Source organism: Drosophila biarmipes, chromosome X, assembly GCF_025231255.1.
Source record: "Drosophila biarmipes strain raj3 chromosome X, RU_DBia_V1.1, whole genome shotgun sequence".
Taxonomy (NCBI): domain Eukaryota; kingdom Metazoa; phylum Arthropoda; class Insecta; order Diptera; family Drosophilidae; genus Drosophila; species Drosophila biarmipes.
Window position 1 is genome coordinate 14,829,373 of NC_066611.1, and position 24,531 is coordinate 14,853,903.

The 24,531-nt window shown below is 40.4% G+C and overlaps 1 protein-coding gene and 1 non-coding gene across 3 annotated transcripts in view; one reads left to right on the forward strand and one right to left on the reverse strand.

Moving 5' to 3' along the window:
• The window catches only part of LOC108025912 (uncharacterized protein DDB_G0284311), a 97,346-nt gene that overhangs the window by 47,304 nt on the left and 25,511 nt on the right, over window positions 1-24,531 (reverse strand). The gene's annotated exons all lie outside the window — the stretch shown is intronic.
• Trnap-cgg (transfer RNA proline (anticodon CGG)) lies at window positions 18,779-18,850 on the forward strand. Its single transcript has one exon. It is a non-coding gene; the product is annotated as a tRNA-Pro (tRNA).

Below are 24,531 nucleotides of genomic sequence, written 5' to 3' on the forward strand. Positions count from 1 at the left end.
CACAAGCACTCATGCACACACTGGCAGTCCTGCGTTGGTAATTAATTAAGCGGGCCTCTTGATTACAGAATGAAATTGACGCCATTTGCCACAGTCGTCAAGTCACAGGTAAGTGGAGTGATGGTGTGACGGAGTGATGAGAGGGGTGGCCGAACGGGGCAATTGTGGGGGGTGCGGACTGCCAGGTGGCCACAGAGTTGGCTCTAAGTGTAGGACACTTGGGGCGTGCTTAATGTTTGTTTAGGCCACTCAACAACACAGGCAAAGGGCTGCACAGGGAGAAACTGTGGAATAATACATATTTGATAAGTATCCAAAAGATACACAAATTTAGGGAAAATTGAAGAAAGTTAGGGAAGTTGGTAAGCACATATATAGATATAGCAAACATTTTATAATTCTCTGAAAAAAAATAAAAGAAAATTATATAATCAACCTTACAGCTGAAGGGTTACACAGAAAGTATCTATGAGATAATATATATATAACAGACCTTTTTCAAAAATTTAAGGGAGTTTGTGACACACATAACTTATTATAATGATCCTTCTTTTCAGTTATAGAAAACCTTAATAACTTTTCATTAACATTTATCTCCCCTTTTCCCAGTGCAGCCCTTCAACACCAATGAAAGGGAAATGTTTGCTGGCCGCCAACACCATCTGTTTGGCAGGCAATTCCGCGAATTATTTTCAGTTTCAACTGCTGCCCCTTGAGCTCTATTCCATCTCCATCTCCATTTCCATCTCTATCTCCATCTCCACTGCCATTTCCACTGCCATTTCCATTCCATTGTTGCGCTCCGTTTTAATAAAGTGCAAACAAGTTTTCGCCTTCGCGGAGTGCAGATTAAATATGCAGGCCGCACTCTCCAGCGGCCTCGCGATGGATGATAATAATGATAATCGCCCCGCCATGATAACGATGATTAGGACGGCGATGACTACAGGGGGCGGTGGCATTTCCCCCCATCGCCGCCAAAAACTTTTCTGCATTATGGAGCCGAGACGGCGGGGCTTTAACTTTTCCGCAGCTTAAAATTGTATAATACTTTTGATTAAATTAATCGAGTGCCTGTCGCCAGAGGTGGTCGCCAGTTTCCGGTTGCTTTTCAAGTTTAAAACATTTTCCTCCTTTTCATTGCTTACCTGAAAGTAGAGAGACAGAGTAGAGGTTAGTCTCGGTTGAATTATAGGATTTACTATTTAAAATTAAAGGTGTTTGGGTATTGGGAATACTAAAATATGCACTGCAAGTACTAAAAGCAATGCTTTAATATTTTTTGAATTTTTAGAAATATATTTAAGGCAGATGCACTTTATAAAATAATTATTTTATGGGCAATATTTTTTCACTTAATAAACTAAATTTGATTTGACTCAATATCTTCAAGTAAGCTACTTTTACATTTCCACTATTCCTCCCCCAAAATGCATGGATTTTTAAATTTTCCTCACCTGTCTGAAACCGAACTCAGCCTGCGGCCGTAGTTATGAGTTGTGCAATCGATAAGCAATCAATGGCGGAACCCCCAATGTGAAACTTAACCACTCCGGGTGCTCATCTAATGAAGACAGCGCGAGTCTCGTGCAATTTGCCAAATGAATCGCTGCCAGTTTTGCGGCGAGCCAAATCACACGCTCCGCGCTGGCTCACCCACTTTCGCCCACCCACGTGCACACACTCACGCACACCCACACACTTTCTCCCAGCAACAGCTCGCTTTCACTCTGCCAAAAACGACTGCTCAAACTGCCGAAGTGAAGTTACTTTTCGAAACAGGTAGAGCAGCACCACAAGCTGCAGAGGAAAACAAACCGATGTAAAACTATGTCTTGGATATCGAAAGGAATGCAATAAGCTACACTGAGATTTATAATTGATATTTTAAAATAAATAAATAAAGAGTCAGAAAATAAAAATTGTTATAAATATAGGTTTATCCCAAGTATTTAATATAAATTTAAGATGCTGTCTATAAGAAACAGTTTTATAAAATAGTTTACTAATTGACTTAATATTTTTATTAACACATATTTTTTAAAATATGCCTGAGTATTTTTAAAAATTAAAAAAAAATACTTAAAATTAGTTTTTAACAATTGGATTATATTAATTTTTAGAAATAGCATTCCTGAGATGGTATAACAATAGATAGATAGATGGCATACATAAAGATATATAGCTGTAGAGAAAATACCTACTGAATTCCAGAGAATCATCTCGTTCTTTTGAATTATTTTTTAAAGTGTTCCAAATTTTTTAAGAATTACCAAATATTATTGTAGATTTTCTACAACCCTGTCTAGGCTTATATTCGTAGAGAACTTTTTGCATCTTATAGATACTTTTTCTGCGTGCTGCCACCTGCTCCTGCCAATTTGCACCACCACTCGCTCCACCACTCACCACTGCCACTGCCACTGCCACGCCCACGCCCTCGCCCCCGCCCACTTTCGGTTGCCGCCGCATCCACTTGCCTTCTACGAGCTGCGGTTTCTTTGGTTTGATGGGTTTTTGCGGTTTGTTTGTTGCACGGTGGCAACTTCGACATTGCTGCGACATTGTGACTCTGCCTCGGATTCGGATCGAAACTCTCGCTCCGAGCCAGAGCCAGAGCCATAGCCAGAATCTGAATCAAAATCAGAATGTTACTCTTCAAATTCCATGCCAGAATGCGGCTTCATTTGTCAATGTTGGATGGCTGGCGGGGATCGGGATGCGGGATGCGGAATGGGGCTGGGGGTGGGGACCTTTGACAAATGTCAGCGCGCCCGACAGAGATGGATGCAAAAATCCATCTGGCGAAAATAAAAATGTCGCCGGGCCAAATAAATACAAATAAAGTGCAATTCCCCATCAAATAAGCAAAGTCAACTGCCAGTCAGCAGCGGCGGCCTGTCAAAACGAAAGCTTTCCACTTTAGCATCTAAAATGCGGCGACTTCATTTCCCCAGGGCCAAAGTGAGCGAAAACAATGGCCAGGGCAAATATGTGCAAAAATTTACTAATGTTATTGCCCATACTTTCCGCCCACCGCCATTTGCAGATTATTTGTTTGGAAAACGCGGGGTGGAAATGCGGAAAAGCGGGAAAAGTGGCAAACGCATATATCGAATTTTGGGGAAGCTGCGTTTTCAGTTTGCCATAATTGTGATCGCTGATTGATTTTCCCATTAGCATTATCGGTGGCCAATACGGTTTGGTTTTTCATATTTTTGCCCGGCTCCCAGGATGTTGATAAGCCGCTCCACTGGCCAATTCAATTAGGCGAGCCGTAAAACCTTTAAACTCCAGTGTTCCGTCTGCCACTCTGAAATATTCAATCTCCGCTGCCTTTAAGGTCGAAGAAAGGGAGAAATGGAGTCAACTGGATGGGCAAAGTGCACAGAAAGGAAGCCCAAAAGTGGGTCTTGGTTGGAGCTGCATGTGCAAAAATATTCGTACTTTAAAGTATATATCTAAAGTGAAAATCTGGAGTTTTGAAATCACGTATAATGGTGCTCAAAAGTATGCAGTGAAAACGTAGAAATTTCAATGTGTTAATATTTTGTTGCATACTTTTCGGCGACTTTATTATATATTTTGAAAGCTACATTTATAAGTCTAAATCTGTAAGTTTATTTATTTGTTTATAGTTATTTTGATATGTCTCCTAATTTCTCTTAGTGCCTGCCCGACTCTTTGTAGTCCGCCCTGCCAACTCCCTCAATTCCTTTAGTTTTCTGCTCCGCTACCCCTATGTGTTATGGCAAAGCTGAAAACTTATGCTTTTGCCAGTTTATTGTCTTGTTTTGCTTTGTTTGGCGACAGCCAGCAAAACAAAGTGGGGAAATCTTTTCCGAGCACCCACAGTATTCTTTAAGCCCAGATTTAAATACACTCAGCCAGCCAGGTTGTGTTCGGATTTTGGGTGACTTTTATCTTAGAGGGAGCAGCATTTGAAGTCAGTAAAAATTCGAATGATATCAGAACATTTGATTAGGTTCTCATTTACTATAATTAAATTTTGTATTAGGGCTAGGCCAGTAAACAAATTAATTAGGTCCTCGTTTACAACAGTTCTGAACTAAGGCAAGTTTGGGATTAGTCAAAAACTTTTCTCTGCTGAGCTGATAGTATGTAGTAACCGCTAATAAAGTGCCTTGACATTCGGCTAAAGGCCTTGTTTGGCATGCGAAATGAAGAAATTTCCATGTTCCCCGAACCGTTTGCCACTTACAATTTACCATTTACCCACTACCAACTTCCGGCCCCAAAAACTTTCGATGTGTCACTTTCAGTCTGGCAGGGAATTTTGCACATATAAAGTGTATCCATGAAAGTATATTTGAATAGTTCGGCGATTTTTGTCTTTTATGCCTTCATGCCTTACTACGTTCGGCTCCTACATTTTCCCTGCTCAATAGCAAGATAATAACTTTTCATATTTTGCAAACAACAAAGTGAGCGGAAGCGAGTGGTGCTGGTGGAAACTTTTGCTACATAAACAAATTGGTGGGAGATTGCTTTTAAGTGCCACCCAAATACTGTGTATAACTTAGGCGGGATAATTCCTGGGAAAGTAATTTATTATTGATTTACTCCGTAAAAAGATCCATCTTTTCCTGCGAAATACCAGCTCACAATTACTAGCCAGACTTTTCCCTTCTGACGCCTTTTTTATTAGCTATTTATTTGTGTCTTGCCCATTCATGTCAAATGGATTGACGACTTATTTATCGATTTTCGGCAGGGCCTTTTCATAAAGCTGTTCGGCAAATCCTTTGAGGATACTCATTCATTACGTATTTATTAATTTGATTTTCGTCCTGCAGGTTGCTCTTCTTCAAGGTACTTGCCCTTGAGCCAGATATTAACAAAAGAACTCATTTATTTATTTTTGTTGTATAATTTATGTAGATATATTCTTCACTATTCTTGGCTTAATCTGATTTTTTTTTAGCAAAATCTGTATTTTTATAAAAGCGCTCATTTAAATATTTTTTTTTAGAATTTATGTAGATATATTTTTCAGTTTATTTTATTAAGCAAAATAAATTGTTTTATATTTTAATAAAATTACTAGTGTGAACATTTTAGTTTTTTAATATATGTAGATCTATTCTTCACTATTCTTGGCTTAATCTCCTTTATTTTCTTAACCAAAATCTTTGTTTTTATCCTCAAACCCTCTAAGGGCATCCAGCATTTCGGCCTTTAAAGGATTATCTTATTTTTTGAACCTGGCCCTGTAGGATTTGCCGAAAGTTTAGGCCGCAGCTGAGTTTTGGTGGAAGCTGGATTTCGTGGTTGCTTTCAGGGAAAACTGGCGGGGTCGAAAGGGCGTTATTAAAAATCATTAAAAACCAGTGAAGCGTTGCAAATGCGACCGCTGTCCCTTCGGCCAGCCGTTTGAAAGGTTCAGCATTTTTACGCCACTTGCCGAGGGACCCGGGACTGGTTTTCATCCGATTTCCCGGTGCCCCTCCTGCCCTCCATCGCTTTTCCGCTCCGGGGACACTTGTTATATAAAAATGTGATATACGCACTCGAATCAAACTAATTCCGGTGGGTGGGTGGTGTATATTTAAGAGGTTCTTTGTGATGCCCTCCTGGGTATTTCTTTTCTTGGTGAAAATGATATATGTCCCTTTGTATGTATTATGTATGAAACAAAAGCCTAAAAATAAGCCTTGTTTTGGGTATTAAATATTATTATTATAACTACCAATTAAATAAACCAAACTTAAAATAACTGATATTGTTTTATATCCGCTGAAAGGGACATTTCCAGTTACTTCTAAACCTCTTATATATACTATGGCTTCAATTTGTGTTATTAAAAATATAAAAAACCAATGATTTCGTACTAAAGCGCCCATATATAATCCTATATCGCTGTAATGCACCATCAAGGGACCATTAGTTTCCCCACTTCGGTTCGATTTTATTACAAATGTTTTTTTGCCCGGCCAAATATGGTTTTTAAAGCACACTTTTGTGGCCTGCTGGCTGCTGCTGCTGGCGGTTATTTGTTACAGTTGGCCGTCCTTTGATTGGCCAGGGCCTCGCCAAAGGACATCCCTCGCCGGCGGTCCTTGTGCGTGACTCCGCCATTGTTCTGGGCACGAGAATTTAATGTTTTGCCAACAATTGCGCCTCGGAGATTTGAAAAGCAGATTCGCTCTAAAATTTATTTGCGTTATTATTTAGTGGGTGCGTGTGCGCAGCCAGAGCAGGGGAGTGCTTTTAATGGCACTTACAAATTAAAGCCACGACTGCTTTAAGCGACTTACATCGCCCCATGAATGCCTGATGATCCCTCGCCCCAGCTCCGGCCAGGCAGGACATTGTCCACTTACAATAATCACACAATTTACACGCATTTTGTGTCATCGCAACGAGCAGTGGCGAAATATCTTTATATAAATGCCGGGCACATACCACACCGACTGGCGGGAGATGGCAGTAAATAAACTAATGCGGCTGCTTGTTAAGCAAAGTGCCGTCATCTATTAGACAATGTCCCCGGACCGGGCTGCTCCTCCGCCCCAGACTCCCCGACAAATGAACTGAACTCGACTGAATGACGAACTCGCCGGAGTCCAAAAATGACGTGGGGAGGGGCTACAAATGGTATTGGACCAAGGCAATTTTTCTCGGCTCTGGCTGGACACAAATATTCTCCATGTTCCCAGCGACAGCTCACGGAGAGAAAAAAGGAAGGGGTTAATCAAATGTGTACATAAAAATATTATTAAAATATAACCATTTATGATTTTATAAATGATTTTTAGAAACTGGTTTTAAGGGGTTTTGGGTTAAAACAAACACTATTTTATAATATTTTTTAATACTTTCAACGATATTTCAAATATATAGGATATATTTTTTCAAAATATTATTTTATTAAAATATAGAGACACCAAAAAAATTTAACCTGCTTTTTGAGTTTTATTTTTCTAATGGATTATCTCAAAATATATACTGCTTAGAGAACAAAATTGTAAATACAAATTTAATTTAATTTTTTTTTGTAATAAATTTTAGGTTGGTAGCAATCACTGGTTTCTCCCAGTGTGGCAACGGCTGCAGCTGCGAATGCGTAGCATGTGTGACAAATGTCTGGAATTCCCTCCCGCCGCTTTCTTCCCGCACCAAGCACCACTCGCAATTCCCAGCGCTTGACTCTGGTTTGGGGTTTTTTGCCCATGTTTTTATACCATTTTTGTGTCTTTTTGCTTTGTCGTCATGCATGTGACTCATTAAGGAGCAGCAAGTAACGAGTCAACAGGACGGGCTCCTCTGTTCATACAGATAAAAAGTATACTTATATGTAAAGTACAAATAAATATTTTAAAATAAAGAAAGAATGATTTGAAAATAATTATTTTTAAATAATATTTCTAACATTTTGATGAAATCGCTTTTGAGCACATTGTTTATTGATGGAAAATTATTAAGCATATTTTTTTAAGACAACTATTTTTTCCAGTGCATATACCCTGGTCTCCACGCGAGTTCCTTCGACTGGAAGCACAACAAAGCGCGCTGAGAGCCCCTTTCTCCACTTTGCGACTGTCACTCGTACGTATACGTAATGTCCCCCGGAGTCAGGGCGAAAAACAAAGAGATGACTCGGGGAAAGTGCTGCAGGAAAGTGGGGAAAGCCGGAAAGGCGACCAGCGGCTGAACTGTCAATGCACAAATGGTGACAAGTGAAGTGCGGATTGAAATGTCGCTGAAAAAATTGAGCAGTAAGTCTCTTTTGTGCGATAAGCTGATTAAAGCAAACGCGCTGGCCCATAAAAAACATATTTAAATGTTTTAATAAACAGCTAAAGGAGTTGTGGTTAGCCCGTAAATACTACTATATTCAGGCAACAATTATTATTTGCAGTGGCTCATTAAAGCAATTATTTCATTTTAAGCTGACAGATAACCTAAAACCATGACCAAAAATATGGTCACACTATGATCTTTAAAGCAACCAAAATGATGGTTAATGTTTTAAAAGATTTTATTTATTGTCAAGATATAAACTCATTTAAACTTATAAATATTAATATAATCAGGCTACACAGAATATTTTTCAGTGGCTCATTAAAGCCATTATTTAATTGCAATCTGACAGATAACCTAAAACCATAAACAAAAACAAGGTCACACTATGATCTTTAAAGCAATCAAATTGATTGTTAATGTTTTAATGCTCAGCTTTATATTATTTTATTTAAACACCCAATGATGTCAACTAAGCCTCATTTGAAGACCAATGGAATAATGGGGAAATGCACTTGAATCTCAGTTGAAACATAAATAGTCATTGGGGGAAATCAAGCGATTAGCAGCTCCGAAATATGGGGCACACAAGGTGGCAGGACTTTCTGCACCGATACATTAGCCATCGAGCGGAGTTGAAGGAGCTGGCGAAATAAATAAGAAATAAACGAAGCTACTTAAACGCCTCAGTGCCACCGGGCACAGCAGGTGCTCCTTAGTCCTGGCTCCTTGGCGCCGCCTGTGCCGGAGCTCTTGAAACGCTTTAATGAGCAGCAGCTTCCTGCGTCCCCTGGACATCCTCCGCCTCCGCCACCCGGCATCTTTATCTCTGGCGCCTTTGTTGATTCTATTTCTGGTCTCTGGACCCGGCAACGTGCTGTCCATACATACGAGCCATTGTTCAGGGGCTCCTCCTGCCATCTCCTGGCTGAATTTATCTATTTGCTTTCTATTTGCTTGGACTATTTGCTAAGCTGCTGCCAATTGTGTGTGTGCTATCGCCGGCCCGTCATAAGGCGGGTGCTCGAGTGCTTCCCGATGAATCGGGGACCTGGTCACTGACCTCTGACGGATCCCCGGATCTCTGGCATCCCAGGGATCTCTGGCGCTGACTAATGACATATGGCCGGTGGCCGGCGATACCATTAATTATCGACAGGTGATGGTCCAAATCCAGCTCGCCGTACCGACTATCAATTACCCAATTGCTGCCATAATTCACGGCTCTCTCCGGAAAGGAGAAGGCGAGCCATTTTATTTATGCTAATTCCCGGGCTCTTTTGAGTTTAGTCCCCGATGAAGCGAAACCGCAAAAGCGAACCCCCATTTTTAGCTGGCTTTTTACGTGCGTAAAATAAATTTAAAACGCCCCGCCCCGGCAATTGCTATTTTTGGCATGTTTTATGGCGGCTCGAAGGAGCGAATCGAGGCTGTTTTTCGGGGAAAAGGTTAATAGCAAACTTTTTCCCGTATCCCGTATCCCGTATCCCGTATCCCGTATCCGCCTTCCTCAAGCCGAGAGCTAAGGCGTTCTATTCAAAAACCTCCTCCAAGAAGCGTAAGCAAAACAGGGGCAACCCACAGCCGAGCGCAAAGTTTGGCAACTCTGGCGAAAGTTCGTTAAGTAAGTGAAAGAGCTGTGAATGATTTATTGCATTTTAAAAATGTAAACTGAGCAGCTGAGCAGCGAGAACAAAAACCGGAACCAGGACAAGGACAAGCCTTACCCCTTTAAGGAAAGTAAACCAAAAGAAAAAAAAAGCACCTTAAGAACCGTCACAACTGCAGTGCTGCTGACAAATTGCCACCCGAAACCTGTCGGTGCCCTTGAAGCGGCCACACACTGCGTATACGTAACGTGCGTTGCGTATACGTACTGGGGCGACTCTGCCTCGCTGGTCAGCTGGGGGGGAGAGGAGTAGAGTTGAAAGTAGGAAAAACACTAGATTCGGAGACAAAATCCCCGGGAGGGCCAGACTGGGGGCGGGCGAAGCAGTCAAAGATTGATTTTCCCGCCCCACGTGAGAGCGTCTGAGGCGAGCTTAAATTGAGCCCTCTGTCAGAAATGGACATTGAGTCTGGCACAGGGGGAAGCCCATTGAGAGACCGTTTCAGCAAATATTTAACTTGCAACACACAGGACGCAGCGTGGTGCACTGCAAATAAATTGACAAATTTATTCCCAGCCCCAGGCGACGCTTCTGATCATTTAAACTTATTCACATATCCAGGGAGGAAAAAACTCGAGTTCTTTTGAAATGCACAAAAGTGTATTTAATTTACTATTTCTTCTAATTGATTCTTGCATTTATTGCCCATAAAATATAGTTATATAATTTTTTCTAAGAACTCAAATATATTTATTTATATTTGTTTATAGTGTTATCTTTAATTGCTTATTTTAACACCAATTTAAATCTATTTATTTTTATTTATTTTATTAATAAAACACCAAGACATTTTTTTATAAACGTCCTTTGCTTATTTTAACACTAACTTAATATATTTTGTTATTTTATCAAGGACTCAAATATATTTATATATATATATTTTTTTTTGTAAAAACAAAAACCTACAACTAGTATTATTTTTATGTGTAAAATAATATTGCATATTTTAACACCAACTCCAACTAATTAATTTTTCTTCGTTTATTTTATTAAATTTTTTTATGACTGCCATTTGCCTATTTTAACACTTTTCTTTTCATGGCCTGGATTTTTTTCCAGTGCCTAAGAGGAGGGTAAACAAAATGGACAATGCACATCGGATGTTTTTCAGCTGTTCACATTGAAAATTGCTTTCGGAAAGTTTGTCCCACTGCGGCGACAGGCAGGGGCAGTGCACAGGCATTTCGGAGGACCTGCGATTAAAGCCAAATGCCATGCGAAATGGCCACTGGCCAGGGGCAAGCGTTTTCGGCTATCTGGCGATCGCAAATCGGACGGGCATAATGCACAATTTGTATATTCATCGCTTCCGGCTAAGGCCATGTTTGATTTATGCCGCCCACCCCCCCTCGACCACCCACTCGCCCGCCCAAAAATCCAGAACACACACACGCAGGGGGGCGTGGCCGGGGGAGGAGCAGAGACACTGGAATAAATTCAATTGAAATACAATTGGCTTATAAATGAAAGCCTATTTGGCAGAGGACGACGACAGCGAGATGCCAGGGATTGGGTCCTCGAGAGGGGGTCCTTGAGATCGATTGGCCCTTGCATATGTGCCCCGATATGGCGGGGGCGTGGCAGTGGGCGGCTGAGCTGGGCGCTCGACAATGAGTAGTCAATTGGTTTTGGCCCAGGATGGCAATGATTACGCTGCCGGATTGATTGATTGGCTGATTACACACTCACCGAGAGATGATCCCAGTGGGATACTTTTGGCAAGACGCCAGATTCGGGGAAATTCAACGGAAAAATATTTAAAAAAAAGAGCTAAGAAAAGGTTTAAAAAACTTTTAATTGATATTTAGAAAAGCTTTCTCTTCCTTAACAGACTGTGCTGGCAACACTTTTTCAATATAAATCATGGTATATTGTATGATATGATAATAATTTATGATCTAAGCACTTGTTTTCGTAAACTTTTGTATATAGATTACATTTTTTTTTTTATTATTATTTTTTTGGCTAAAAAATCTATGATATAGGAATTTTTCTAACTCAGCAAATATAATTTAACAGTCAGAAATTTGAGCACTCTTTTGAACTTTTGCCATTTAAAGTATATAGAAAATATTTTAATCACATTTTTAGCCCCTTAGTTCAAACCTATGGGTATGGACAAAACTTTAATTTTCATTTTTAATTAATTAAATAGATTTTTGTTAAGAGATCTATGTTTTAGGTAGTTAAGTTCCAAAGCAGAAAATGTAACTTATTGAAAGATATTAAGATATGAGTCCGAAACTATCGTAACTTATTGACAAATACTTTTCTTGCCAGTTAAAGTAGCTCCTTGGTTCGAAGGGGAATTCCAATAATCGAAAGTACACCATACGAGTATATATAACACATATACCCGCCCCCTCTGATACCCAATATCGAAGGCTTAACGCTACTTAACCGTGATTACTTTAGCCGACTTTCGCCGCTCAGCCAGCTGCTTGAAAACTTAAAGTTGGACTCGATGGGCCGGGGGACTTGTGTACACATAGAGAGAGGTGGCTCGGGGACTTCCCCGGCGCAGAAGACATAATTACAGCAGCGTCAACACATCCCCAGCGCTGAGGAAAAAGCGGCTGAAGGTGTCGGGCGTGCGAAAATTCCGGCAGTTTGCCTATTAGTAATTCATAATCCTTTGCCACAGTTGGCGAGCCCCTCGTTGAGGCCCCCTTTTGCCCCAAACCCCCCTTTGGAAAGCCAGGCCCAGTGTGCCAGTTTTCATGAATGGGGCCTTTAATTGAGTGTCCTTACATTTGCCTTTGCCTTTTGTCGTCCCCGCATAGCTGGCATATTTGCACGGCTTTGATTTTGTATTCATCTTCGGGGCTCTCAGCCCTCCAGATCCCAGATCCCAGAGCCAGAGCGAAGAAGCCCGGAGTTTTTCGTGTACCACCTCAGGAATTTGAGGCCAATTAAATGTACGACCACTGGCCACCGGATCGCCAGTCATAAATCAATTAATCTCCGAAACGCAATTAGCCAAGTCAAAGCCGTTGAGGTGTGGTTTTGGGTTGGTTTTGGGTGGTTTAAGATGCGTGCGAGTAATCGATGTTCAGGGCGAAGCAATTAAGTGGCATTAATGTAATGGCGGCTGCAAGTGCAAGACAAACCGCAGCCAAGACTTCCGGGCCCAAACTGCCGCATAAATAACGGTGGCAGGCTGGCTCATATTCGGCGGCAGGGGCTGCGCCGTGTATTATGTGAAAATTAACGAGCATCGGGCCAAAACATAATGCGTAATACGTATACAATTGCCTCCGCCAGCCGGAGTTTGCCGCTCGGAAAACCCAATTACACTTATGACATTTGCAGTGTCAGAGCTCCGTGATTGCGGATGTGTGTGTGTGTGCATTAGCACCCACAACAAACACACAGAACCACCCACACCACCCACAGCTCCCACACATCCCGCCACACCACCCAAAAAGTCGAGGTCGAGTAATGAAATTTTCAGTTGGCCAAATAAAAGCACGGACACTCGATTGCCACAATTGCGAAATTCTGACAACTAAGATGCGAAAAATAATAAAGCCAAATGAAAACAAATAAATCAATTTTCCACCAATCTGCATTTGTTTGATTATTTTAATTTGATGATGGTCAAATCTCACAAATCCATATAACATATGGCACAAACTATAGCTATATGTCAATTCTTGGGAAATTCTGACAAGTAAGATGCAAAGTTTAATAAAGTCAAATCAAAATAAATAAATCAATTTATGGACCGAGCTCTATTTGATTCTGTTCGATCTGATAAACCTAACCATCATATATCTTATAATACCATATCATATTATAACTATTATAAATATAATTCAAGTAGTATAACTGTTATCTATACTGTACTTTCTATAAGAAAACATTAGACAATAAAATACTAAGTTATTATTAAATTTTCTCAAATGACAAACGATACTAAATCGATTATAATATATTGTTTTTAAGTCGATTTTAGCTGTTTTAGCTATTTTAAAAATATAGTTTTGGACCATTGTTGTGGTTTCCCCAAAGCTTTTATTATAATAGTTGTATATGAAATTTTCTAAATTTATTATCGATACTATATCGATTATAAAAAACCGATTTAGGCTTTAGGATTATCGATAATATATCGATTATAATATTTAGATTTTATCTACCTCCCACTTAGGCAAATTTAAAAGAGTGGCCTTTGGAGCATTGTTTTTTTTCTAAAAGGGATATGGATAACATATCCATAGCCCCCATTTAATGTCCCTTATACCTCTTGACTCCGTTCCATTCGGCCGTAACGCCCATTAATCACACAGTGTTCGGAGTGCCGAACCACAAACTTTTGGCGCCCTGTTGCAAAGTTTATAATTCCGCAGCCGTTCGTTCCCGCTTCTGCCTGCCGGGAACTGCCACTTTCAACTGCCGGCACGGGCTCTATAAAATATTTAAGTCTGTTTTTTGCACATTCCCCTTATTTATTTTATTTCGCAGTGCTTCTTTTTGCCCAAAAACCGCAAAATCGACTCAATAATGCGCCAGAACACACACGAACACGAATGCGAACACAAATAGTAGCAGCATGAAAAGTCGACTGACAGGCGAGCAAACAAAGAGCGGCCCCCAGAAGCACATGTACCATATAGCATGCCATATGCCATACCATACCATGCCATACCATACATGGTACTGTGCTATAAGGGAGTGCCTATCCCACGGCGCCCCCAAAAGTAGGCATCTGTTTCAGCGCTCGCACTCACCTCGATTATTCATCGAATGTTTCGATTCGAGCGGCTTTCGTTACGTTAACGTTAACCCAAACGGATTACGGCTAAGTGAGTGTGAGTGGGCCAAAAGGATTAAGCCGGGAAACTTTCCGGTGCCAAAGACTCCGGCGATTAATTGGCCCCGCCAGGCGGGGGTAAACTGATTAATTAATTATATTTATTCATTTCATTGAATACCGATGCCGATGCGAAATTCATCAGAATGGTTGTTGGCGTTTATTGAATGCTATTTATTTGGCACATAACTCAAAACTCGCAGGGTATTGTCCGTTGGCTGGTTCCATTTAAGGTAATTTTATTAAATAATTATCTTTGGTAATTTGATAATAAAGGTTAAGGTTTTATTTCTGACCTTAAAAACATATCAAAATTTATAAAAAAAAATAAATTGTTACAAAATTTATTTTGTTTTTATTTATTTTATTTTAATATATTTTTTTTTTTTTTGGCTTAGGAAATTTATTTCCCCTTTAAATTGTAAAATTTGTATTAAATGTATTTTATTTTTATTTATATTTTATACATATATTCTGTTTTAATTGAGGAAATTCAATTTCCCCTTTTAGAAAAACATAGAATTTGTATTACATTTATTGAACATTTTTTAAGAAATATTTTTTAATTTAAAGAAACATTTAAGTGGTGTTAAATGCATTGAATATTTTTCAACATATATTTTTTTAATTTAGGAAATTTAGTATTCAATTTATTGAACATGCCAGCATTTCCAGATAATCCTGCTGATGAAGATATGTGATAAAGCAGACAGAGATCTGCCCGCTCTAATCTTTTATCAGCTGACATGGCAAAACAGCGGCGGAATAAACAATCAGCCAAGTACAAAGCCACGTACAAATAAATTCCGAGTGCGAGGCGGCAACTCTAAGGCCGTAACATATGCAGAATGTACAAAAATTGATCAGTGAAAAGTCAATTCGTTGATGGACAGTGGCCCACAAAATGTGCGCATGCATAAAACTACAATATCGAAGGCTGCAGATGTGCTCTGCCAGTGTGGCGAATGCAGGGCGAAGTCAGACCAATTGGCGAAAGTAAATTTCACGAATTCCCCGGCCCAGCGGAATGAAATAAAAAAGTGGGAAATGCGAGGGGAAAATCGGGAAATCAGGCCAGAATGGGAGGCAGAATGAGACGGCTGGCAACACGAATATCGCATGCAAATTTCAGCGTCCGCACACTTAATATAATTTCACTTAAAAACACTCAAACTGGTGGGAAGCGAAGGAAAGAGATGGCCGCCAGAGGGCGCTAGACGGGTGCGAAAGAGACGGACAGCGGCAGACGCAGGTGCTGCTCGGTGCTGTTCCGTTGGCCATTCCGACTTTCGTGCGGCCTTTCCTTGCTCTCCCGGCGCTAACGTGACTTTGGCGCGTTAACCTCAATTTATCGCTGCCATTTATGTCCTTTTTTTCGATTACAGCATAAATTGTGGTAGCTAACGTGTTGGCCCGCACACACATTCGCACACCTGCCTGATAAATGGTAAACTGCATGCATTGTGTAATCGATAAAAAAAATAAAATAAAAAGTACAAAAGGCAGCGGCAGCAGCCAGCACGTCGAAGGCAACTGCAAATCCTGGCACTGGCACTGGCACTGGCATGTCCTGGCCCCTCGACTCCACACTCCCGACCCGGCTGAGTGGCATTGAAGGACGAGCGCCTTAATGTACATTTGTCTGCCCGCATGCATGTCCTATTTGCGCCAGGAGGTATGTCCGTGGATATGTCTCCGAGTGTAAATAAGTAACAATTACCCGCTGACGCGCTGTAAATTTTAAGCCGAACTTTGCCCATGCGGAGGACTCTCCAAGACATTCCGCCACAAAGCCAAATGAAATCCCAGCTCTCAGCACAGGGAAATCGCAGAGAAATGTAGCAGCAATAAAAAAAATAATAAGTGATCTGTAGTCCAAAAAGAAAGTTATTAAAAAGGAATTTCATATTGCTAATTCACCCTTCTAAACTAATTAAAGTGTCTATCGAAGTAGTAAGCCCCATGATTTTATTTTAGTTCATTTAATTTTTGATGAGTTTTTCCACCTTGAGGTTTTTTAAATTTTGTATATGTCAATTATATATTTTATATATAACATTTTAAAAGTTATTTTGTAGTTTAAAATGTATTATTCATGTTTTAAAATATTTTTAATAAAAATATAATATATACCATTAAAAAAAATTAACATTTTTTTCCCCTAAGAATTAATTTATTTGTTATTTATGAATTAAATTGTATGTTTTTCATTTAATTTTTATTTTTAATGCTAAATATTGCATTCAATATTCACTTATTTATTTGTTTTTTTATTAAAATTTTGCTGGAACTGATGTTTCTCACAGGCTTCTCAAAGTCAAAACCTAAAAATATATATTTTACTTTTTTATTTATACAATTATTTATGGTACAATTTTTTCAAAAACCTTTTTGGTATTTTTTACTATTGACACGCTGACACGCTATCGTTAAGCCCTCGTCAATAATCTCCAATACTGATATGGAAAAGCTGGCCGTCACTCTCATTATTTTAAAACCATTTGAACTTTGCTGCCAAGACCCAAATGAAAGTGCACGGAATTTAGACAGCTGGCGCCCTTTTTTATGTGCTAGTCGTACATCGGGCCCTCGGAATATGACAAATAGAAAAAGCTGCGGCTTAACCGTGGGGATTATTCAAACTAGATTGACAGTGGGATATGGCTGGACAGGCACACTTTGCCTCAAACTCGCTAATCTTCATTGGCAAGGACCTGGCCAGGGACTCTGCAGGCGCGCTTTCGTCGCCGATTGACATATTTTATTTAAGCGCCTGACGAGCTTGATTAAATTAAATGTTTTTCCACATTGTCCGACGTGAACTCAAATGTTATATTTGCCTTTCATGTTTTGCATCGCTTATTTATTTTCGAGCCACATTCGACAGTTGTTCCGGCGAAGAATATTTGCAAAATGTTCGCCGCATTTGGTACATGTTTTTTCGCCATTTCTCTCTGGTCGGCGCTTTTTTTCCGGCATTTTTCTCTTTTATTCCGATATTGACTTTTTGGCTTAAGCGGAAATTCAATTTAAATGTTCGACAATTTTTTTTTTTTTATTATGCTGGCGAAAAATGTTGATGTTAAGCCTTTTCGTTATTTTTCTCATTCTATTTGCAATCTGCGAGATCCAGAGACTTTCATATTTTTATATTTCGAGCTTCGACGAGCTCTTAAATATTTCCGAAACTCAGGAATTACAAATTTTACAGGTTGCATCGACAATTAAGAGCATTTGAGAGCCAGCATGAGATATAGGAGGAGAAGCTCAGCCCTTCCACTGGGCCTTACAGGGAGAACAACAGCACACAAAACCCGGAAAGCAGACACGTCCAAAAACATAAGCACATAAAACTACAGAGGAGAAGCCGGCACTGGGCTGGGGATGGTCGGGATGAGCCCAAGGAGGGCAAGATGGAGCTCCCCGAATGAGACATTGGCGCAATAATCATAAAAAGTCAGTGCGAGGCGACACAATAAACTGCCGCAGGCAGAACGATGATTATGGCACTCTCTGGGTTACGAAGGGGGTTCAACCCACACCCATGCCCCCCCCCACACACACAGCCCACACAATCCACAGAAACCGGCGAAGATGAGCAACGTTTGCTTCTAAAGCAGCGGAAACGGAAGCAGAACGGAAGTGGAAGTGGCAGTGGGCCAGGAGGCTGGGAGGCGGGGAGCTGAGTACTGGGAACGCCGAAATAAAGGGTGAAGAAAGAGCATTGTCAACTACCTTGGGCGCATTTGTCAGCACTCCCCCGAAAAGCCCTCGTCAGAGTACGACTGGCACTTGAATTGCAGCAGTAAGCCCCGACTTCAGGCGGGTATAAACATAAAGTCGGTTGAAGCACCAGCACGCTGCGAATCGGATCCGAAGATTTGGAATGTCACAAAGTTCATTAGGTGTGCGGAAGGTGGGCTAATTAACCCCCCTCAAAGATGCTGTAATCTCGGCTCTATTAGCTCCCTCATTAAAGCTTCTTGTTGACTTTTATTATCAAGCTACAGTGATAGTTGTAATAGAGATTAAGCCATAAATTTAACAGAAAATGCTATATGCGTTTTTAGGGTAATTTATTTTTAAATGGCTTAATAAATAAAATAATCTTCAGTACATGGGATGTACCCCTTTCTCAGTGGGAGTGCGTGAGAGATGGATTTATGCAAGCAGAAAAGCGACTGTTCACATAATTGCACACTCGCAACAGCGCCCCCTAGCGGCGACTTCTTTATTTATTTCCTTATTTGCTTAGAACTTTTGAATGCGAAATCCGATTTTACCAATTTTTGGCATGCAGATGAGTATTGATAATTAAAACAAAATCCCATTTACATTTTTTTTAATCTTTAAGAAGGGAAGCGCTAGAATTTTTTTGTTTATATTTTATGGTACATTTTAAGCTTTCCACAATCGTCTTAATCGATTTTAACAAATAAGTTTTTGGTGACTAAGAAATACATTTTTGGGATGTTTTTAGTTTTCCTCCCCCTTCCCTTATTTTTCCGGCCTATCTGGAACGTCAGGAGGCTCGTTGGTCTAGGGGTATGATTCTCGCTTCGGGTGCGAGAGGTCCCGGGTTCAATTCCCGGACGAGCCCAGTGTTTTTTTTTTTAACGTTTTTGTATAAACCTATAAATCTTTAAACCTAGTACGAATTTGCATTGCCCTCCAAATGATCTAAGTATTTTGTAAGGGCGAAAAAGCAATGCTGGGGCAGCAAGATAAATCACCAATCTGTAGTCCAATGGGGGTAAGTATTTCCAGAGAGCTGCTCAAATATTTCTTCTGTTTACTGGCGATGTCCGCCGGAGGAGCTTTCGCAGCTTCTGTGACAGGATCTGGGATGAGGATGAGGATGCGGATGCGGATGCATTCCCCCACGAGTGGCCAATTGAGATGAGCGCAATAAATAAGCCAGTTTGTGCGTTGCACGTCCCCGTAATCCTTTCCATCGGGTTTCCCGTCCGATCCCCATATATCCGGCCACTTTATTGTAAATATATATATCTGTATGAAATATGGTCGGGAGTAGGGCAAGGAGGCTTAGGAGGACAAGTGGACGGAAAAGAGCCGTCAACACCTTGTCCCTCAATGCAGTCTGCTCCTGAGTCTGAGCTCCATCTCCGACTGGAGGACTGGCTGACTGGCTGACTGAAGGACTGTCTGACTGCCTGCGCTCCTCTGGCACAAAATTTCATTTCAACTTTGTCTCCCCTCCGACGGCAAACACATAAATTTTGATGAAGCTCTTTCAAAAACAGTTTATAGTTTCATTTTCCCTCTCATCGCCAGTCGCCAGTCTCCAGACTCCGTTTCTCCGTCTGTCTGACCACTTGACACTTGTTTTGGCAATGGGCAGTGAAAAGTTTTCGCTCGTTTTTTTTCGTCTTGGGCCCCAGACTTTAGCCTCAATTTGCAAGTTCAAGTTAGTTAAATAGTTGCCATTTATCGGGGCGCTTTGTGCGTTTGTATTATTAAAGCGGAATCCGCATTCAATTCCCGGCAAATCCTTCGTAAAACGTAACGGCGCACGGGGCGTATGCGTAATAATATTCATGAGGTTGCCGCGTCCTGCGCTCCATTCCTTTGCCCATATACCGCATAGATACATTCAACTTATCCCCGCATGTGTTCCTACATTCCGGCAGTGACAAACCAAGGCTTAGGTGGTGGAGCCGGAGCAGCAGCGGGAGCAGGAGCTGCGGAAGGTGGATATCCTGGCAACAGATTCCACTGGCGGAGCATACAAGCGGATCTCCATTATTATGCGGATTTTTCGTTGCCTTTGGATTACGATTTTCTGTGTCCCTTTCAGCATGCGAGCAGCATAAATACGTACGTATATAGTTCCGAGTGAGCCACACCCCCTCACTTTTTGGCTGCAAATCGTGTTCAGCTCTTGATAAATTCATAATTTTCACTTACGAATTGAATTTTCTGCGCCAGAATGGCAAAGACACAGCTACAAAGCAAAGCAATCATGGCTAAGCTTTTTGAACAGAAGGTTTATCAAAGATATAGAAGGTATGATTCAAAAAGGATATAGTTGCTTAATTTTAATTTTTTTGGTGAAGAAAAAGTATTACATTTTACTTTGTTGAATTTTTTTGGGAAAGATTTCCTTAAAATATTTTTATAACTATTAAAGAAGAGATTTTAGTTTGTTTTACAACCAATATTTAAAGTTGTAACTCCCTTTTGGCATGGAAATTATAATTTAAATTTGTTTAGAGTTGGAAATTTAACTGGGATTTTTTCAATAAAATAAATAAAATTCCTGTTAAAGAAGACTTGTTTTAGTTTGTCTCACAACTTTTAACTCCCTCATGGCATGGAAATTATTGTATTAATTTATTTCGAGTTGGAAAAATATAAAAATTTAATTTAACGAATTTATCAGGGAATTATTTAAATAAAATTAAAGAAATTGCTGTTGAGAAAGACCTATTTTAGTATGTTTTACAACAAAAACTTGAACTTGAACTTATGGCTGGGAAATTATAATTTAAACTTGTTAAGAGTAGAAAATTTCGTAGGGATGTATTTGAATAAAATATTTTTAAAGCTATTTAAGAGAACTTATGTTACACTTTTAAACTCTTTATTGATTGGAAAATCACCAAAACATGTGAACAAAATTAAAAATATATTTTTTTTAATTTTGAATACATTTTTCCAAGTTTCTTTTTCACAGTGTAGGCTGCCGAGTATGCAGAGATTATGGGAATAAAATGTAAAAAGCGTTGCCTGGCAATTCCGCCGGCTAATGCTGCTGCTAAGGCTAATGCTAATTTCATTAATCAACCCATCTCCGAGGCCAGGGTTTTCAATCAGACTTTTGAGCAGCACTTCCCGTTGCCCGGAAAAAATTCACTTTTCACCAGGCTTAGATACCAGATATCTGCGAGACTTTAGTTTGCATTCCGAAAGGCAGAAACCACTCGCAAACAAGCCGCTGAAATGCAATCAAATTGACATCGCAACGTCCAAAGTTTTTCATAATTTCCCCCATTTTCTGGGCTATTTTTTTTTGGCTGTTCCCGCTTTTTATTTCTGGCGCTCCCCTGGTTGCAGTTTTTGAACAGCCCGCGGGGCGGCAATAGTAAACACATTTTTGCCGCTCCGGCTTTGTTTTATGTCTCCCAACTTTGACTACAGCAACTTCTTGTGTCTCCTCCCGGTTCGTTTTGTTTTGGTTTTTAATTCGGCGAAAAGTTTTGCCGGAGAGTTCCTTACTTTCGCATCAGATACTGGCTTGTTATTTTCTCGAGCGCTCTGATTATGTTTATCAACTGCCTTTCGCCCGGCCTGCCCCGCTGCGCTTTCGGCTTTCTCCGGACAAACTGCCAGTGCAGATGGCAAAAATATAAACACAAATTATGTAAATCTGTATATAATGATAACAGAAACGCAGATGATAACATCCGGGGGAATCGGCCGAGGGATCCATGATTTATGCATTCAACTTTCCTCCCGACTGTTTGGCTTAGCCCTCGTTCCAGTGGCTCAACTAAGACGGATTAAGCGGCGGGAGGTGGGTTTGCCAGGGGGAAAATCGTTTGGAAATGCATATTTTTCGGGCGGCTGAGAGTGCTTTTTAAACTTCTCAGGGGTATGCTTTCTTGCAATAAATAAAATGATACATTTTAGGAAGGCTTTCAATTCTTTAATTATTACTTTATCGAAGTTAAGCCATTAATAGGTACTTGAATTGAATTCTAAATTGCTCAGGGTTTTTTATTGGTGAAAAAATACTTTCTGGGCACTGAATTTTTGAAGCTGCTTAGATAGGTATTTAATTAACCATTTGTGTGAATAAATACCATTGTACAATAAAATCAGATTAAGAAAACACTATTTAATTATTAGCTTAATTATTATTATTGTGAAGGTATTTTATTTAACTTTATAGCTTTGCGATTTTTCTTATTAGGAATTTGGAGAAATAAATAAAATAATATGTGCTTTGTAGTCATTATAAACGATCAATTACTTCATTAAAAGGGAATCCTATCAAATTACTTGAGTTAATTTTTTTGAGGTATTTAAATAAAAAACTCACTCAATAGCTCATTTAGTATTCTTCAGGAATTGAAAAACCATCTGGCTCATTGGTTTCATTTTTGGTTTTACATTTTTTCCCCACCACAGCCACTCCATTTAAGAGTTTTAATATAATGTGATTAAAATAAAACACTTGCAATTATTTTCCATATCCCTGGCCAATGAGGGCTGTTAACGGCCATCAGCAGAAGTGGGCCATTCGGGTATTTTCGACCACAAATTGTCAGTATTTCGAGCTGGCTTTCAATTGGAGTCGGGCCGAAATGAGTCGAAGAGTTGCGGCTGCCCGGCTGCAGTTCGCCTCGATAATGACAGCCCCGGCAGGGGGTGACCCGTCACCCATGACCCGTCACCCTTCAATATCTTATCGGCATGACACACTGTCCGGCAATCAGCAGCTGCTCTCCCCCGAGCACCCTTCCGGGGCGGCACATTAAATGGACACCACAGAAAGCAATCAGAGTGCCATTCCTCTACGATTCCCGTGCGATTCCTGCCCGATATCCTGGCACAAATTATAGAAATAAACATCTCTATCGGTGGTATCGGTGGCGCAATAAAAAGTGCATTTCACTTTTAATCCGTTTTATGTGGCTGTTGATTTTGCGATCAAACAGCTTAATCTTTCCACCGCAAATTTATAGCAGATGGGGGTGGCAGCATTTATTTAACTGTCAAATTTACACATGTTCACTGGCGTCCCTCGCCAAACCGTAAATTCTGGTTAAAAAAAAGGGAAAAATGGTAAAAGCAGGGGAAAAAAAAATTAAAAAGCAGAAGGAAGTTTTGGCCACAGACCGCAAAAGCGAAACCAAAACGGAATCAAATGAAGAGTGCTGCAGAACCACAGATACAAATGTAGCTGCAGCTGGCGATACAGCAGATACAGCTGCAGATACAGATACATTTACAGATGTGGGAACGGATACAGAAACAAATACAGATGCAGATACAGATGCGGATACTAAGACGGTGCAGGCTGCCCCAGGATGTGTGCAGATGTTTATCGCAATTGCTGGCAGCTTTGTGGCCGTCTCGCTGCCATTCAGCAGATTTGGAACTTTCGGGCTTCAGCTTCCAGCTTTCGGACTTTGGACTCTGGACCGAGGACCGAGGACCGAGGACCAAGGACTCTGCCCATGCGGGCACTAATTGAAATTGAAACCAGGAGCAGCAGGAAATGAGAAGTGCAGCTCATAAGCAGGCAGCCCTCGAAAAGGGGCCGCCCAAGGAAACTAATGAGTGAAAAGTATGGCTAAGTGCGCCCAGGGGAGGGCAGTGCAGTTGCCCAACTGGATTAGCAGGCCATGCTTACAGATTGGTTAAAGTCAGTGTGTTGTGTTTAAAAAAAATGTTAAATGTTTTGAAAGAAATTACAAAATTGTAGGACTAAGACCTTCGACACAGCTGTAAAAAATTATGGCAACTTTAAATCTTCATAGAATAAATTATATTCATTTAAAAATATTTATAAGCTGATTGAATTAATTGACAAATATTGGAGTAAAGATATAAAATAAATCTATTAATCATATTATATAAATTTATTTTAAGTATTTTATGCCACTAAGACTAAAGCTATACAATTTCAGAGTATTTAAACCGCATCAAATTTCTGTCAAAACCAAAATTGACATTGACAAATTCAATATTACCCCGCAAATGAATTAAAAACCAAATATAAAATATATTACCCGGCCACCGAGATGGATGTGACTCCGCACGCAGGTCATTCAATTCCACTCGAAGGCTGCCCCATGCCATCCCAAGCCCCGAATCCAATTCGAGGCAACTTTGCAGCCATCCATCTGCAACCGCAGCCCCAAATCTCTCGGCATAAGCTGATGTCTCAATGCTGATCTGGTGATGGATGGCCTTGTGGCTGGATTTTCCGATACGCAGGGCAAGAGTCATTTATGACCATTACAAAACCGAATGAAAACAAAATGCGAGCAGGGGCGGCGAAACAAATACGATTTTCCCCACTTGTGACGTGGGTCGTGAATGTGGATGTGGATGGGGGAAGTCAAAGAGCAGGAGCAGCAGGAGGAGCAGGAGGAGCAGGAGGATGTGGAGGACAAGTGACGACTGACTGACAAGGGTAAACAATTAATTGGTAACAAAATGCGAGGTCTCTGCGCTTCGGTGTGCCGGTGACAATGAAGATGAAGATTGCTCTTGGATTTTCCTGCTTTTCCCCCACGTCCCCCCGTC